Genomic DNA, 7,500 nt, shown 5'->3' with positions numbered 1-7,500 from the left:
CATCGAGGCCGGCAAAGTATACCCTCGGTAAAAAAAATTTACGAGGGTGAAATTCTCATCGTGGTGTCGCACGTTAGACGCGGACAGGCTACCTCGGGTCTCTCGATCATCAAGGCCGGCAAACTATACCTTCGGTAAAAAATTTTTACGAGGGTGAAATTTTCATCGTGGTGTCGCACGTTAGACGCGGACAAGGCTACCGCGGGTCTCTCGATCATCAAGGCCGGCAAACTATACCCTCGGTAAAAAGTTTTTACGGGGGTGAACGTTTCATCGTGGTGTCGCACGTTGGATGCAGACAGGCTACCGCGGGTCTCTCGATCATCAAGGCCGGCAAACTATACCCTCGGTAAAAAAATTTTTACGAGGGTGAAATTTTCATCGTGGTGTCGCACGTTAGACGCGGACAGGCTACCGCGGGTCTCTCGATCATCGAGGCCGTCTAACTATACCCTCGGTAAAAAAATTTTACGAGGGTGACATTTTCATCGGGAAGCCGCACGTTAGATGCGGACAGGCTACCGCGGGTCTCTCGACCATCGAGGCCGTCTAACTATACCCTCGGTAAATTTTTTTTACAAGGGTGAAATTTTCATCGGGAAGCCGCACGTTAGACGCAGGCAAGCTACCGCGGGTCTCTCGACCATCGAGGCCGTCTAACTATACCCTCGGTAAAATAAATTTACAAGGGTGAAATTTTCATCGGGAAGCCGCACGTTAGACGCAGGCAAGCTACCGCGGGTCTCTCGATCATCGAGGCCGTCTAACTATACCCTCGGTAAAAAAAATTTACGAGGGTGACATTTTCATCGGGAAGCCGCACGTTAGATGCGGACAGGCTACCGCGGGTCTCTCGACCATCGAGGCCGTCTAACTATACCCTCGGTAAATGTTTTTTACAAGGGTGAAATTTTCATCGGGAAGCCGCACGTTAGACGCAGGCAAGCTACCGCGGGTCTCTCGACCATCGAGGCCGTCTAACTATACCCTCGGTAAAAAAAAAAATTTACGTGGGTGAAATTTTCATCGGGAAGCCGCACGTTAGATGCGGACAGGCTACCGCGGGTCTCTCGACCATCGAAGGCCGTCTAACTATACCCTCGGTAAATTTTTTTTTACAAGGGTGAAATTTTCATCGGGAAGCCGCACGTTAGACGCAGGCAGGCTACCGCGGGTCTCTCGACCATCGAGGCCGGCAAACTATACCCTCGGTAAAAAAAATTTACCAGGGTGAAATTTTCATCGTGGTGTCGCACGTTAGACGCGGACAGGCTACCGCGGGTCTCTCGATCATCCAGGCCGGCAAACTATACCCTCGGTAAAAATTTTTCACGAGGGTGAAATTTTCATCGTGGTGTCGCACGTTAGACGCGGACAGGCTACCGCGGGTCTCTCGATCATCCAGGCCGGCAAACTATACCCTCGGTAAAAATTTTTGACGAGGGTGAAATTTTCATCGTGGTGTCGCACGTTAGACGCGGACAGGCTACCGCGGGTCTCTCGATCATCCAGGCCGGCAAACTATACCCTCGGTAAAAATTTTTTACGAGGGTGAAATTTTCATCGTGGTGTCGCACGTTAGACGCGGACAGGCTACCGCGGGTCTCTCGATCATCCAGGCCGGCAAACTATACCCTCGGTAAAAAATTTTTACGAGGGTGAAATTTTCATCGTGGTGTCGCACGTTAGACGCGGACAGGCTACCGCGGGTCTCTCGATCATCCAGGCCGGCAAACTATACCCTCGGTAAAAAAATTTTACGAGGGTGAAATTTTCATCGTGGTGTCGCACGTTAGACGCGGACAGGCTACCGCGGGTCTCTCGATCATCCAGGCCGGCAAACTATACCCTCGGTAAAAAAATTTTACGAGGGTGAAATTTTCATCGTGGTGTCGCACGTTAGACGCGGACAGGCTACCGCGGGTCTCTCGATCATCCAGGCCGGCAAACTATACCCTCGGTAAAAATTTTTTACGAGGGTGAAATTTTCATCGTGGTGTCGCACGTTAGACGCGGACAGGCTACCGCGGGTCTCTCGATCATCCAGGCCGGCAAACTATACCCTCGGTAAAAATTTTTTACGAGGGTGAAATTTTCATCGTGGTGTCGCACGTTAGACGCGGACAGGCTACCGCGGGTCTCTCGATCATCCAGGCCGGCAAACTATACCCTCGGTAAAAATTTTTTACGAGGGTGAAATTTTCATCGTGGTGTCGCACGTTAGACGCGGACAGGCTACCGCGGGTCTCTCGATCGTCCAGGCCGGCAAAGTATACCCTCGGTAAAAAAAATTTTACGAGGGTGAAATGTTCATCGGGAAGCCGCACGTTAGACGCGGACAGGCTACCGCGGGTCTCTCGACCATCGAGGCCGTCTGACTATACCCTCGGTAAAAAAAAATTACAAGGCTGAAATGTTCATCGGGAAGCCGTACGGTAGACGCAGGCAAGCTACTGCGGGTCTCTCGACCATCGAAGGCCGTCTGACTACACCCTCGGTAAAAAAATTTTACAAGGCTGAAATGTTCATCGGGAAGCCGTACGTTAGACGCAGGCAAGCTACCGCGGGTCTCTCGACCATCGAAGGCCGTCTGACTATACCCTCGGTAAAAAAAAATTACAAGGCTGAAATGTTCATCGGGAAGCCGTACGGTAGACGCAGGCAAGCTACTGCGGGTCTCTCGACCATCGAAGGCCGTCTGACTACACCCTCGGTAAAAAAAATTTACAAGGCTGAAATTTTCATCGGGAAGCCGCACGATAGACGCAGGCAGGCTACCGCGGGTCTCTCGACCATCGAGGCCGTCTAACTATACCCTCGGTAAAAAAAATTCACAAGGCTGAAATGTTCATCGGGAAGCCGCACGTTAGACGAGGCAGGCTACCGCGGGTCTCTCGACCATCGAGGCCTTCAAACTATACCCTCGGTAAAAAAAAATTTCACAAGGGTGAAATGTTCATCGGGAAGGCGCACGTTAGACGCAGGCAGACTACCGCGGGTCTCTCGACCATCGAGGCCTTCAAACTATACCCTCGGTAAAAAAAAAATTTTTACAAGGGTGAAATTTTCATCGGGAAGGCCGCACGTTAGACGCAGGCAGGCTACCGCGGGTCTCTCGACCATCGAGGCCGTCTAACTATACCCTCGGTAAAAAAAATTTACAAGGCTGAAATCTTCATCGGGAAGCCGCACGTTAGATGCGGACAGGCTACCGCGGGTCTCTCGACCATCGAGGCCGTCTAACTATACCCTCGGTAAAAAAATTTTACGAGGCTGAAATTTTCATCGGGAAGCCGCACGTTAGACGAGGCAGGCTACCGCGGGTCTCTCGACCATCGAAGCCGTCTAACTGTACCCTCGGTAAAAAAAAATTTCACAAGGCTGAAATTTTCATCGGGAAGCCGCACGTTAGACGCAGGCAGGCTACCGCGGGTCTCTCGACCATCGAGGCCGTCTAACTATACCCTCGGTAAAAAAAATTTACAAGGCTGAAATGTTCATCGGGAAGCCGCACGTTAGACGCAGGCAGGCTACCGCGGGTCTCTCGACCATCGAGGCCGTCTAACTATACCCTCGGTAAAAAAATTTTACAAGGCTGAAATTTTCATCGGGAAGCCGCACGTTAGACGCGGACAGGCTACCGCGGGTCTCTCGACCATCGAGGCCTTCAAACTATACCCTCGGTAAAAAAATTTTACGAGGGTGAAATTCTCATCGTGGTGTCGCACGTTAGACGCGGACAGGCTACCGCGGGTCTCTCGATCATCCAGGCCGGCAAACTATACCCTCGGTAAAAAAAATTTACGAGGGTGAAATTCTCATCGTGGTGTCGCACGTTGGACGCGGACAGGCTACCGCGGGTCTCTCGATCATCCAGGCCGGCAAACTATACCCTCGGTAAAAAAATTTTACGAGGGTGAAATTTTCATCGCGGTGTCGCACGTTAGACGCGGACAGGCTACCGCGGGTCTCTCGATCATCCAGGCCGGCAAACTATACCCTCGGTAAAAAAATTTTACGAGGGTGAAATTTTCATCGTGGTGTCGCACGTTAGACGCGGACAGGCTACCGCGGGTCTCTCGACCATCGAGGCCTTCAAACTATACCCTCGGTAAAAAAATTTTACGAGGGTGAAATTTTCATCGTGGTGTCGCACGTTAGACGCGGACAGGCTACCGCGGGTCTCTCGACCATCGAGGCCTTCAAACTATACCCTCGGTAAAAAAATTTTACGAGGGTGAAATTTTCATCGTGGTGTCGCACGTTAGACGCGGACAGGCTACCGCGGGTCTCTCGACCATCGAGGCCTTCAAACTATACCCTCGGTAAAAAATTTTTACGAGGGTGAAATTTTCATCGGGCAGCCGCACGTTAGACGCAGGCAGGCTACCGCGGGTCTCTCGACCATCGAGGCCGTCAAACTATACCCTCGGTAAAAAAATTTTACGAGGGTGAAATTTTCATCGGTCAGCCGCACGTTAGACGCGGACAGGCTACCGCGGGTCTCTCGACCATCGAGGCCTTCAAACTATACCCTCGGTAAAAAAATTTTACGAGGGTGAAATTTTCATCGGGCAGCCGCACGTTAGACGCAGGCAGGCTACCGCGGGTCTCTCGACCATCGAGGCCGTCAAACTATACCCTCGGTAAAAAAATTTTACGAGGGTGAAATTTTCATCGGTAAGCCGCACGTTAGATGCGGACATGCTACCGCGGGTCTCTCGACCATCGAGGCCTTCAAACTATACCCTCGGTAAAAAAATTTTACGAGGGTGAAATTTTCATCGGGCAGCCGCACGTTAGACGCAGGCAGGCTACCGCGGGTCTCTCGACCATCGAGGCCGTCAAACTATACCCTCGGTAAAATTTTTTTACGAGGGTGAAATTTTCATCGGTAAGCCGCACGTTAGATGCGGACAGGCTACCGCGGGTCTCTCGACCATCGAGGCCTTCAAACTATACCCTCGGTAAAAAAAAATTTACAAGGGTGAAATTTTCATCGGGAAGCCGCACGATAGACGCAGGCAGGCTACCGTGGGTCTCTCGACCATCGAGGCCGTCAAACTATACCCTCGGTAAAAAAAAATTTAGAAGGGTGAAATTTTCATCGGGAAGCCGCACGTTAGACGCAGGCGAGCTACCGCGGGTCTCTCGACCATCCAGGCCGGCAAACAATACCCTCGGTAAATATTTTTTACGTGGGTGAAATTTTCATCGGGATGTCGCACGTGAGACGCGGACAGGTTACCGCGGGTCTCTCGACCATCGGCGGCCGGCCAAAGCCATAGCCTAGTCAAAAAGTGTTACAGGTTGACAATTTTTCATCGGGAAGCCGCACGTAAGAATAGTACAGCAGGTCTCTCGATGAAACGATCACATTTCATGTAACGTAACGTAACGAACGAAGGCAGGCAGGCATCGTACACCCTAACCCTAAGCCGCCTCTTGACGATGCCCGTCCCTAACCCTAACCCTAACCCTAAATTAACCCTAACCCTAACCCTAACCCTAACCCTAACCCTAACCCTAACCCTAACCCTAACCCTAACCCTAACCCTAACCCTAACCCTACCCCTACCCCTACCCCTAACCCTAACCCTAACCCTAACCCTAACCCTAACCCTAACCCTAACCCTAACCCTAACCCTAACCCTAACCCTAACCCTAAATTAACCCTAACCCTAAATTAACCCTAACCCTAACCCTAACCCTAACCCTAACCCTAAATTAACCCTAACCCTAACCCTAACCCTAACCCTAACCCTAACCCTAACCCTAACCCTAACCCTAACCCTAACCCTAACCCTAACCCTAACCCTAACCCTAACCCTAACCCTAAATTAACCCTAACCCTAAATTAACCCTAACCCTAACCCTAACCCTAACCCTAACCCTAAATTAACCCTAACCCTAACCCTAACCCTAACCCTAACCCTAACCCTAACCCTAACCCTAACCCTAAATTAACCCTAACCCTAAATTAACCCTAACCCTAACCCTAACCCTAACCCTAAATTAACCCTAACCCTAACCCTAACCCTAACCCTAACCCTAACCCTAACCCTAACCCTAACCCTAACCCTAACCCTAACCCTAACCCTAACCCTAACCCTAACCCTAACCCTAACCCTAAAGCCTGTTACTTAGGCCGTGTCAGGACCCAGGCTGGCATTATTCCTCGATACGTGTAGGTACGTGGTCGGCCTGTCTGGTAGCGGGCGATCACGGGTCTCTACCGCAGGTAAAGGTACGTGGTCGGCCTTTTGCGGGCTACCGCGGGTTAAAGTCTACGTAGGGACGTGAAGACCCGCATAAGCCCGTGGTAGCCCGCTATCAGGCCGTCCACGTACACTTATACCCGCGCTAGCCCGCTGTCAGGTCGACCACGTCCCTTCTTACCCACGGTAGCTGGCTACCGAGGCCGTCGACGTTCCCTTACCTGCGATAGCCCGCTATCAGGTCGACCACGTCCCCTCCTTACCCGCGGTAGCTGGCTACCGAGGCCGTCGACGTTCCTTTGCCTGCGATGGCCCGCTATCGGGTCGACCACGTCCCCTCCTTACCCGCGGTAGCTGGCTACCGAGGCCGTCGACGTTCCTTTGCCTGCGATGGCCCGCTATCGGGTCGACCACGTCCCTTCTTACCCGCGGTAGCTGGCTACCGAGGCCGTCGACGTTCCTTTACCTGCGATAGCCCGCTATCGGGTCGACCACGTCCCTTCTTACCCGCGGTAGCTGGCTACCGAGGCCGTCGACGTTCCTTTGCCTGCGATGGCCCGCTATCGGGTCGACCACGTCCCTTCTTACCCGCGGTAGCTGGCTACCGAGCCCGTCGACGTACCTTTACCTGCGGTAGCCCGCTATCGGGTCGACCACGTCCCTTCTTACCCGCGGTAGCTGGCTACCGAGGCCGTCGACGTCCCTTTGCCTGCGGTAGCCCGCTATCGGGTCGACCACGTCCCTTCTTACCCGCGGTAGCTGGCTACCGAGGCCGTCGACGTTCCTTTACCTGCGATAGCCCGCTATCGGGTCGACCACGTCCCTTCTTATCCGCGGTAGCTGGCTACCGAGGCCGTCGACGTTCCTTTACCTGCGATAGCCCGCTATCGGGTCGACCACGTCCCTTCTTACCCGCGGTAGCTGGCTACCGAGGCCGTCGACGTACCTTTACCTGCGGTAGCCCGCTATCGGGTCGACCACGTCCCTTCTTATCCGCGGTAGCTCGCTACCGAGCCCGTCGACGTACCTTTACCTGCGGTAGCCCGCTATCGGGTCGACCACGTCCCTTCTTACCCGCGGTAGCTCGCTACCGAGGCCGTCGACGTCCCTTTACCTGCGGTAGCCCGCTATCGGGTCGACCACGTACGATGATACCCGCGGTAGCCCGCTAGCACGGCCGTCCACGTCCCTTTACCCGCGGTAGCTCGCTATCGGGTCGACCACGTACGATGATACCCGCGGTAGCCCGCTAGCACGGCCGTCCACGTCCCTTTACCCGCGG

This window comes from Mytilus trossulus, unplaced genomic scaffold, assembly GCF_036588685.1.
Source record: "Mytilus trossulus isolate FHL-02 unplaced genomic scaffold, PNRI_Mtr1.1.1.hap1 h1tg000897l__unscaffolded, whole genome shotgun sequence".
Lineage (NCBI taxonomy): Eukaryota > Metazoa > Mollusca > Bivalvia > Mytilida > Mytilidae > Mytilus > Mytilus trossulus.
The sequence above is the reverse complement of the archived record's forward strand: the minus strand, read 5'-3'. Positions refer to the sequence as shown.